Source organism: Lynx rufus, unplaced genomic scaffold (assembly GCF_022079265.1).
Source record: "Lynx rufus isolate CCGP_SWC_20201006 ecotype Redwood Valley unplaced genomic scaffold, mLynRuf1.p SCAF_7, whole genome shotgun sequence".
NCBI lineage: Eukaryota > Metazoa > Chordata > Mammalia > Carnivora > Felidae > Lynx > Lynx rufus.
Genome location: NW_025814889.1, coordinates 81,114,747 through 81,126,716, shown reverse-complemented (window position 1 = coordinate 81,126,716; position 11,970 = coordinate 81,114,747). Strand labels below are relative to the sequence as shown.

The window sequence follows — 11,970 nt, the reverse complement described above, 5'->3', positions numbered from 1 at the left end:
GACCGCGAGATCATGACCTGAGCCGAAGTCGGACGCTCAACCGACCAAGCGACCCAGGCGCCCCAAAAACTGGGCATTTTAAGCTGAATCATAAAGTGGGCATTTCCAGAAGTACTCCAAATCACACATTTTATTAGTGGAACTGGAAAACTAACAGAGCCTTAAATCATAAGCAATTTCTATTAACAGGTTATTCACTCTCCCAACACACCTGCTCTGTCACATGGCTGGCCCAATAACACACGTCTGTGGCTTCTTTGAGAGTTCTCTATGAAAAATTGACTTAGAAAAAAAATCAGGCTTGCTTTCCAGATGGCTTGTCTTTTCAAGTACCTGATTACTCAAAATAAATACCTTTATAAAACAGAATCATCTGTTGAATTACCACTATTCAGCTAAGAGACAAATCATCATAAGATTATCAAGTTATCCATTATTTTCCAATTATTTTCTATGATTATATGACCAGTTTAATGTTTTCACACTGATAATAATTTTTGCCAGAATATACTGTTTTGAGGAACAAGGAGTAAAGATATGGGTGGTATCTCTCACTTATACCAGAAGAGCCATTTAAAAATATCAGATTCCTATGTCTAGGGCTGTAATATTTATCGGCTTAGAGAATTTTAGTGCCTATTGGAGGAATACTCCTACCAAGAGACATAATGTATTTCAGTTGAATTAAAAGTAGTAGTTAAGATGCATACTGATTTTAGATTCCAAATGTCATTAGCCAAAGAAGTGGATTATGGAATAGATTGAGATTATTAACTCCGAATATCAAGGGAAATAGATTACAATAAGGTTGAGAAGGGAAAATTTTGTATTTTTAAAGGTGATGTAACTTACCTTTTATATATTATTATATCTAATGGTAATGGGTAGTGAATACAATGTTGGACACATTGGACATTGATCACTGATAGATACGAGAAGTTACCATGAGTGTCTGAGACTGCTCAACTTTCCACCAAAGTAATTTTTCATCTTACTAAATTGTATCCTCCTTTACCCACTAGCATAAAGTTATACCTAGAAAGAGTGAGAAGTTTATTTCTGTTTGTAGAATGGCTACAAATTGCATTGATGCTGAAGATAGAACACTGCTTTAAGGGAAAAGTAAATAATGGATGTACTATTCCTTCAGTGAAAATAATTCATTGTGGGATAATCAACTTAAAGGACTCATATGTGGCTCATGCTTAACCCCATATTAAAAGCAAATCAGAATGAAACAATGAAAGGGGGAGCATTAATGAGAAAATCACAAGAAAGTAGAATTAGTATAAAGATTTTTTCTTCCATAGGATTTTTCCCAAAGCTTGCTTGACATCCTTGTTTCTTAAAGAGTAGATCAGAGGATTTAACATGAGTGTGACCAATATGTAAAATACTGAGGCCACTTTACACAGTTCAGGATTGCTTGGAGGTGTGAGATACACAAAGGAGACAGTCCCATAGAGCAAACTTACCACTCCCAAATGGGAGCTGCAGGTGGAGAAGGCTTTCTTTCTCCCTCCACTGGAAGGGATTTTCAAGACTGTGGTCAAATGTACATGTAAGATACTACAATAACAACTATGGTAGGCAAAATAATGAAGGCAGCCAAACTAAGAGACACCATCTTATTGACAGAGAGATTAGAGCAGGAGATCTTCTCAATTTGGTAAGAATCACAGTAGAAGTGATAAATGACTCAGGAAGCACAGAAAGACACTGATAATGTTGTGCTGACTTGGAGGATGGAACTGAGTCAGCCACAGAGATAGGAACCAGCCATCAGCTGAGTGCAAAGGCGTCTTGACATGTGCACACTGTAAAGAAGAGGGTTGCCTATGGCAATGAAGAGGTCATATTCCATGACTGCCAGGAGAAAAGCTTCTGTAACCATGAAAAATGCATAAAGAAACAGCTGAGCCACAAAACCTGCAAAAGAGATAGTCTTTTTCTCAGACAGGAAGTTGACCATGGCTTTTTGGGCAATAACAGTGGAGTAGGAGAGGTCAATGAAGGAGAGATTGCCTCAAAAGAAACACTGGTGTATTCAGCTGGGAGTCTGTCACAATGATTGCCATCATACTAATGTTACCCAAAGGACCATGCCATAGACCAGCAGGAATAGGAGGAAGAAGAGAATGTGGAGTTCTGAACAGACCCTGAAGCCTGCAAGAATGAAGTCAGTTACATCTGAGTGGTTCCCTGCCCCCTTATCACCCATGGCAAGAACCTGATAAGAGGTACAAGACAAGATTAAACATTAAACTTTCTATCTATTTACTGGTATCATAAAATATCCTTTTTCTCCTGTGGAAGACATTAAAATTTGTGTTCTCCACTTGTGTTAGGTATGATTTGCCCCGCCCTTTTATAGAAAGTAAATCTAAGGTATATTGTGATTGTCCATCCGCACACAACATGTAAGTTACCTAATTCATAGTTTTCTTTTGTTTTAATTTTTTTTGATCTTTATTTATTTTTGAGAGAGAGACAGAGTGTGAGCAGGGGAAGAGCAGAGAGAAAGGGAGACACAGAATCTGAAGCAGGCTGCAGGCTCTGAGCTGTCAGCACAGAGCCCGACGCAGGGCTTGAACTCACGAACTGTGAGATCATGACCTAAGCCGAAGTCGGATGCTCAACCGACTGAGCCACGGAGGCGTCCCAATTCATAGTTTTCTAATATGACTCTCCAAATCCAGTGCTCTTCCCATTTAGCACATGTGACATTTACGTGTAAAGCATTATTTCTTTGTATCTGTTTAGCTCTTCACTTTATTTTTGTGGTAAGTTTAATATATCTGAAAGTTTGGGGCGCCAGGGTGGCGCAGTCGGTTAAGCGTCAGACTTCAGCCAGGTCACTATCTCGCGGTCCGTGAGTTCGAGCCCCGCGTCGGGCTCTGGGCTGATGGCTCAGAGCCTGGAGCCTGTTTCCGATTCTGTGTCTCCCTCTCTCTCTGCCCCTCCCCCGTTCATGCTCTGTCTCTCTCTGTCCCAAAAATAAATAAACGTTGAAAAAAAAATTTTAATATATCTGAAAGTTTTAGACACGTGTAAGTATTTGTTCTCATCTTTAATTTTAATTTCATATTCATTTTATTCTTGATAATGCTTCCAATTTGTGACAGAAGGATCTAACTAAAGAATGAAGTAAAACTCCATGAAACAGGCACCTAGATGGATCAGTTGGTTAAGCATCCGACTTCGACTCAGGTCACGATCTCAATGTTCATGGGTTCGAGCCCCACATCAGGCTCTGAGCTGACAGTGCAGGTCTGCTTCAGATACTCTGTCTGCCTCTCTCTCTCTCTGCCCCTTCCCTGCTCACTCTCTCTCAATAATAAACATTGAATAACTTAATTAATTAATTAATTAATTAATTAATTAAAACTTCATGAATAGACATTAGACCCAAATAGAGATTAATATTTAAATAGTTTGTGAGAGTTAAAAAGAGGTTACCCCCAAGATATTTAGTTTGGTATCCAAAATAAAAACCTTGGAAAATAGAATGCATCATCACCTTCTTGAAGTGGACAAAGCTCAGACATGCCACCAGGAGGAAAGATCCATGGATTCTACATATCTCTGTACAAATCTGTCAAGAAGCCAATTTGCTTTTAAACATCTGCGCAAATGAAAAAAAAAAGAAATTTCAAAACAATGTATTGACTAAAACTTTGGAAAAGTAATTTTATGATGTCTCCATTTAGAATGAGATCCATGAACATATTAAAATTTTTAAGACAATTATTTTGAACCTGTCACACAGTTAGAAATAGTCTGATTTGTCTGTCCTATAACTTCGGAAAGTCTCTGTTTTCTCCAATAAAGTGACACAGCTATTTCTTTTATTCAGATTTTAAAATCAATTGTGATTTAAACCACCCAACTGAGGGGACAGTTCATGTGGCTTATCAAAAGTGCCAAATGATCTAAAAAGTATTCATTTTTTGATTTGGCACATGTGGACATTGTCACCATGTTCTGCTCTCAGTCTCCACCAGGCATGTGACTGTCTGTCTTCAATCCTCTGCCCTTGTCCCTCAGCTCCTACCGCCCTCAGCCCATCTTTCTCCTCTCCACCAGATACCAACCTTCTCAAAATGTGAGTAACTTAGTGTACATGAGGAAAAAACTGGCAACAGCTCCATAATCATATCCTGAGGCCTCTTCCTTACCCTATTGCTCCAAGGGCAAACCGAAATCCACTGAAATAATCTTAATTAAATTTATTTTTGAGAAAAGCATTAAGTGCCCATGTTGACTTGTATAAGGACATTTGCACTTAAACATCGTTGTAAAACTAGGTTTAAAGGAATAAGGATTTCACAGTGAGGGGCACCTTGGTGGCTCAGTTGGGTAAGCATCCGACTCTTGATATCGGCTTAGCTCCTGATTTCTCAGTTTGTGAGTTCAGCCCCCATGGTTCTCCCTCTCTCGCTCTTTCTCAAAATAAATAAAATAAACTTTAAAAAAATATTTTAAAAAAAGATTTAACAGTGGAATTTCAGGCATCAGACATCATTTGTAAGTGAGCAAAGGCAGAGAAGAAAGATTTTAGATTTTAGAGAAAGTAAGAAGTCCTTGTCAAAGCTACCAAACTCAATCATACAACTGGATGTCTGGCAGTATTTTAGCAGAATTTTTTTTGTTTTATTTATAATTCCCATTATTATTAACCAAATTCTATTATATTGCCTGAAACTGTACCAGCCAGTATGCAGTGGCAGGAAATCATTGCTTTGAGATTGTTATTTTTTTCAAGAGTAATGTGGATCCATCCAATCGTTCATTAAGTCACTGAACACTGTGGGCCACCTATGGTATGCCAACCAAAGTACAGGAATACACAAGTACCAGAAAGGGCTTTCTTCCCAAGGTACAAGTGCCTTGCATTTTCTTCTTTGCCTACCTTTTTATTATGAAATAACCAGTATGTTATGAATTGCCCTTCAGGAAAAGGGATATGATCTTTTTGAGGTGCATGCCAACTTTTTTTTCCTATTTATTTATTTATTTTTTTTTTTTTTTAAAAGCTGGCCAAGCAATATCATCAGTTCCCATACTTTTTATGTTTTCACAACTGTGAGTACCCAAAACCTGGGCATCCCTGTCCTAGACGCCATCCCCAGCCCCTGCCCTCACAGCCTTGTTCTCAGAGGCCAGGCCTCAAGGCTCTGGGAGCAGATCGTGGGCTTCTGGAAGCCAGGGAAGGCAGAGAGCACAGCTCCTTCTATCACCTGCACATGGTCCAGTGACTGGCAGGAGCCCGTCTCAGGGAAGAAGGATGAATGAATGAACTTGCCTGCTGCCATTCCCACCCCTGCATCTAGGCTAGCAGGTTTCAGCCAAGTCTGGGCATTAGAATCATCTGCCAGCTTTAAAATTTTCTGATGCCCAGGACTCAACAACAGAAGTCATGATTTAATTAGTCTGAGGTGTACCCCTGAGCTCTGTATTTTTTTTTACTTTCTATAATTTATTTATTTTTTCTAATTTACATCCAAGTTAGTGCAACAATGATTTCAGGGGTAGATTCCATAAGCCCCTTACCCATTTAGCCTATCCCCCCTTCCACAACCCTTCCAGCAACCCTCTGTTTGCTCTCTATATTTATGAGTCTCATGTTCTGTCCCCCTCCCTGTTTTTATAATTATTTTTGCTTCCCAAGAGGTGCATACCAACTTTTAAAAATAATTTGTAACAAGTATATCTTACCAATCATAGAATAATTTTTATGCATGAAGGCACACAGATATACTCATAAATGACTAATTATTTGACTGAAATAAACATAAATTTATCTCATCTTTTACCTGAATATTCCTTTCTTTACTTTTCTTGAGCAATTTGCTAATGATAGATGCAAGGATGCAAAAGTTACTGTGTTTAATTCTAGAAATGCCAAACAATTTATGAAGCTAAACAAAGGAAAATTAAAGACTATGTCAAAACTAAGCCTTTTCAAAATTAAAATTTCACACAAACTATAAAAACCTTGTTTTAAAATACATAACCTTATTCTATAGAAATAGGCTCTGCTCATAGATGAATAATACCCCATTCTTCCAATAAGAGTATCTTTTTATCTCGTTTGCAGTGTTTCTACCTGAAAAATCCCCTGTAATTGTGCACCTTTGTAGAGACAAGAGAATGGAAGAGGTGGTCCAGTGAAGCCTCTTCCAAACCTGTGAATGCTTCTTTATCGAAACTGAAAAGAAAATTCAACTGAGCCTGTAGGGCTGCCCTGTGTGAGATGCCTCTTCTGCAAGGGCGGGGGGGGTGGGGGGGGAGGAGGGTATCTCACAGACCTCAGAACGAGGACGACGACAGCAAATGGGAATTTAAGTAGGGCAAAGACAGAATCACCAGTGAATAGTGCAGTCCCTGATGGCCTGGGGAACACAGCAGGAAGAGTCATGGTGCCCTTAGTTAACTCTACTGCAACCATTTCAGGTCATTATTACATGTGTTGGGCTGAAAGAGTTCCTCTGAGGGAGGCTAAAATTAAGTCAATTATGGGATAATAATAATGGCAGGCTCCAGATCCATCCCATGAGGACCATGTAGAAGAGACAAAGAGAATGAACTTTATTCACCTTGAATCATCTCTGGATCTTTTTGGACAGGACTTATTAGGAAAACTTGTTTTAAGGTTGACATACCATATTTTACATAATTTCCATTCCTGAATTCAATTTCTGCCTTCTAGAGTCACGTGTACTGATGCTCTTACATGACAGTGCGATGTCTTATATTGTCTCTTTTTTCTTGTTGTAGCTTACTCTCTGCTAGATGATTTTTATTTTGCACATTATACATAGATTATATTACAATGTTACCAGTGTATTCACAATTAAAATTAATAAGTATCAGTCTACTAATAAGCCCAACTATTTGAATATAAATGACAATTATTATCTCAAGGCCTTGTTATCTCTGGTGGAATAAAACTTAGTTCTAGCTAGACTACAAGTTTGTGGATCCAGATATAAGAATGTACTTATTTCAGTGAAATACAAGAAGTAATGAAAAAGAAATGAGCTTTAAGGAAATAAACATGTAGAACTGTTCCCGTCCTTAGTATACCTTACACTGAATTTCAGTGACCAAAGACAGAATATAATGCCCAAGATAAAATGTTTAAATAACATTTTCTTTAGCATACTTGCCAGCTAGCTATTGCAAAAATAAGGTATAAAAGGGAAACACAAATTTTAGTGTTATATAACCTCAGGCGACTGGGGTCATCAACTAGGCAATTCTGCTGATCCTGGCCATGAAGTCTCAACTGTTGGCCAGTTGAGGATGGCCTTAGCTGGGATGACTCAGGCAGCTTGTCTCTTCTCTGTATTGTGTCCTTTTTCCAGGAGGCAATCTTGGATATGTCTTGTTGTGATGTTTGAGAGAGAATAGTGAAAGCAGAAATGCACCAGTACTTTTTCAGTGTCATAATCCTATTGGCCAAAGTGAATGATATGGCTGAATCAAGGCATGGGACAGAGCAGCCTTGCCTGAGTGGGAGAACACATAATTACATAGCACAGAGCATGGGCAAAGGGAGGGGTGACGAACTGGGATATTTTCAATGTAGGGGCTCTGTTCTGAAATGGAGTACCACTGGTTCTTTTCAAAGGCCTTAACACAGGTCCCTGGCATATGCTTCTTATTAGGTTGGGGGAAACTTCTCACACTTCAATGTGATCTGATGGATATTTTAAGTTTTCCTATTCTTGTGCCTATTAGAAATTCCATTTTTTCATTTGTTTTTTCCCACACAGAGGCCAATAATATTCAGGTCCTGAAGTTATTGATGTTTTTTTTCCACCTTCTTTGTCTTTAAGAATAACAGTCATACTTTGTCATCCAAATTTATCATAAAATTAGTCACAAGATTTGGTTTTGCTAGCTAGATGTTCTCATGTCACTATTTGGGAAGTCAATCAGCTTGCTATTTGTGTTCTACTTGTCCTGTTTGTCCTTTGTTCCATACTTTTTTGCTTTATTTTGGATTGAGTATTTTTATTAATTTTTCTCCTTTGTTTCCTTATTAACTATAACTTTTTTGTTTTGTTATGTTAGTGGTTGCTTTCAGATTTACACTATACATTATAAATTTACCACAGCTTATTTTCAAGTAATACTATACCAGTCCATGTATATTAAAACAACTTTACGTAATCTACTTTTATTTTTCTCCTCTTAGTCATACGTTTTTCTGATGCATGTTATAAATTTGGCCATACAATATAATCTTTTTGTTTAAACAATTATTTTTAAAAGATATTTAAGTAATAAGAAAATGATTACGTATTTACCAATGTAACTCCTATTACATTACCAATGTAATTCCTGTGGCTTTTTATCCTTTTATGTAGATCCATATTTCTCTCTGGTATCATTAATCCTCTTGTCAAAAGGATTTCCTTTAACATATCTCGTTGTGTGGATCTGCCGGTGGTGAAGTCTTTTGGCAGTTGCGTGTTTGTAAATGTCTTTATTTCACCTTCCTTTATTGAAAGAAATTTTCACTGGATATAGAATTTTAGGTTGACAGGATTTCCATTTGGCACTTTAAAGACTTTTCTCCACTGTATTCTCACTTGCATTGCTTCCTCTAAGAAATCCACCATCATTCTTATGTTTGTGCCTCTGTTTGTAATATGGGTTCTTTTTCTTTCCACTTTTAAGATTTTCTATCATTGGTGGTGAATAATAATGACCATTCTATGTCTCAGTGTAAGTTTCTTCATGTTTGCTTGGAGCTTGTTGGAAATGTTAGATGTGTGGGTTTCTAGTTTTCACCAAATTTGCACAATTCTAAGACTCAATTTCTTAAATCTTTTTCTCACCCCTCATCTTCTCTCAGGGACTCAAATTACATGGATCTTAGAGCACTTAAAGTTGTCCTTCATATTACTGATGACCCTTTCATTTTAAATATTATTTTCTCGGGGTGTCTGGGTGGTTCAGTCAGTTAAGCATCCAACTTCAGCTCAGGTCATGATCTCACTCTTCTCGAGTTCGAGCCCCATGTCAGACTCTGCTGACAGCTCAGAGCCTGGAGCCTGTTTCAGATTCTGTGTCTCCCTCTCTGTCTCTGTCCCTCCCCAACTCATGTTCTTTCTCTCTCTCAAAAATAAATAAACATTAAAAGAAATTTTTTTTACTTATTTTCTCCTTGTGTATAGCTCCTAGTGCTATGTTTTTAAATTCACTAATCTTTCTTCTAACATATATAATATGTTGTTAATCTCATCCAGTCTATTTTTCATCACAGACATTGTAGTTTTTATCTTTAGAAGTTTGATTTGGGTCTTTTAAAAACCTTCCATGTTCTCTGTAACTTATACAACATACAGAATTCAATTATAATCGCAATGTCTTCGTCTACTAATTGCAACATCTATCTTAGTTCTGGATAAGTTTTCATTGACAGATTATTCTCATTATGGGTCATGTTTCCTGCTTCTTTGTTTATCTCATTATTTCTTACTTGATGCTGGATATATTTGTATTACTATAAATATTCTTGAGCTTTTGTCTAGGATGTATTTAAGTTGGGTCTTGCTTTTGTGATTTGGTTGACAGGATCAAAGCCATGTTCAGTCTAGGGCTAACTATTCTTCACTACTGAATGAAGACCTCTCTGGGTATTCTTGTCTTTTTAAGCTTATTTATTTATTTTTAGGGGAGGGGGGAGAAAACACAAGCAGAGGAGGAGCAGAGAGAGAGGGAGAAAGAGAATCCTAAGCAGGCTCTGTGCTGTGAGCGCAGAGCCCCACAAAGGGCTCAATCTCATAAACTGTGAGATCATGACCTTAGCAGAAATCAAGAGTCAGACTCAACTGACTGAGCCACCCAGGTGTGCCCCTTCCTGAGTATCCTATGTTCCATTAACTGTGAGGTCTGATGAGAATGGGCACTATGCCAGCACTGTTTAAGGTTGAGTACTGTTTCCATAAACCCTTCTGGATATTTTTTCCACATGCATATGCTAATTAATATTTTGCTGATCATTAGAAGGAAACCATCTGCAGGTATCTGGAGAATGTCTCTTTGTGCTACTCCCATCTTTCCAGTACTCTGTCCTACAAACTCTGAGTTCAGTTTATCTGACCTCTCAGCTCTATCTTTAACTCAGTGAACCCATCAGGCCCTGCTTCAATTTCTTCTTACTGTACCACAAGTTAGAGCTCTCTCAAGCCATTAAGCCAGGGGCAATCTTGTTAAATTCCCTTTGTTGGTCTCAGGGACCATTTAACTGCCTTATTATTAGAAAGTACTGTTTCAAAGATTTTGTCTGAGTATTTTGGCTGTTTCAGGTGAGAGGCTCTTGTTACTTTATCTTGACCAAAAGCTGAAGCAGCCACTCTGGAAAACAGTACGGAGATTCCTCACAAAACTAAAAATAGAACTACCGTATGACCCAGCAATTGCACTACCAGGCATTTATCCAAGGGATACAGGTGTGCTGTTTTGAAGGGACACATGCACCCCCATGTTTATAGCAACACTGTCAACAATAGCCAAAGTATGGAAAGAGCCCAAATGTCCATCGATGGATGAATGGATAAAGAAATGTAGTATATATATATATATATATATATATATATATATATATACAATGGAGTATTACTTGGCAATCAAAAAGAATGAAATCTTGCCATTTGCAACTACATGGATGGAACTGGAGGGTATTGTGCTGAGTGAAATTAGTCAGAGAAAGACAAAAATCATATGACTTCACTCATATGAGGACGTTAAGAGACAAAACAGATGAACATAAGGGAAGGGAAACAAAAATAATATAAAAACAGGGAGGGGGACAAAACAGAAGAGACTCATAAATATGGAGAACAAACTGAGTGTTATGGGAGGGGTTGTGGGAGGGGGGATGGGCTAAATGGGTAAGGGGCATCAAGGAATCTACTCCTAAAATCGTTGTTTCACTATATGCTAACTAATTTGGATATAAATTTTAAAAAATAAAAAATAAAATTGAAAAAAAAAACTCTTTTTCATTTTTTCAGTTGAGGATTATTATACATTTCAAAAAGATCCTAAAGAAATCTTAGCTGAAGAACTCATCACTGAAGAAAAAATATATATAATATTATGGCCCACAAATCAGAGCATTGTTTAAGAAGTTAAATAGAAGTAATCCACACTACATTCACAATGAAGGTATCCCTAACAAACAAGCCAAGAACCTTCCCAGTGGGATTTATTACATTCAAGTTATGTGGGATTAGTATTTATTTTTTAATGAAATTTAAATTAATTAATTCTAAAGTAATTTTTTCAATCCTTTTGTCTTGCTACCATGTAAGCACATCCAGATTTGGTGATATTTTTTTTGTCACTACCAATGTTGTTATTTTATATTAATTTTCAGTATAAAACCACTAACTAAAAAACAGAACCACGGTTATCCAACCATGACATATACAGGGTGTTTTAGTCTATCAATATATTGTTCACATAAGCCATTGGAAATAGCCTTTTAATATGTTAGCATTAAATTATTTTTGAACTATCTGGGTACCTCATTTGGTTGAGCGTCTATATCTTGATTTCGACTCAGGTCATGATCCCAGGGTAGTGGGATAGAGCCCCACACTGGGCTCTGCACTGGACGTGGAACTTGTTTATGATTCTCTTTCTCTCTCCCTCTGCCCTTCTCCCCAGCTCGTGCTCTCCCTCTCTCTAAAATTAAAAAAAAATTTTTTTGAACTAAAAAAAAAGGCATAATCAAACAGCTTACCATTTCAGCATTTTTAGGTATGAATAGAAACAGGTTCCAGAATAGCTCGAGTGAAGATAAGAAAGAGGAGGAAAAAATAAATTAATTCATCTATATAAGGAATACTGAGCAAAAAAAGATCTATTAAATAATCTGTCTCATAAGTCTCAATATTGGATGTCCAGTAGATTGTCATTTAGCAATTACTAAGTCAAAGTTATCCT

The 11,970-nt window shown here is 37.3% G+C and overlaps 1 pseudogene; it reads right to left on the bottom strand.

Annotated features, from left to right (window-relative positions):
• Positions 1 to 1,283: 1,283 nt before the first annotated feature.
• On the bottom strand, positions 1,284 to 2,221 carry LOC124500978 (olfactory receptor 9K2-like; annotated as a pseudogene).
• Positions 2,222 to 11,970: the final 9,749 nt, after the last annotated feature.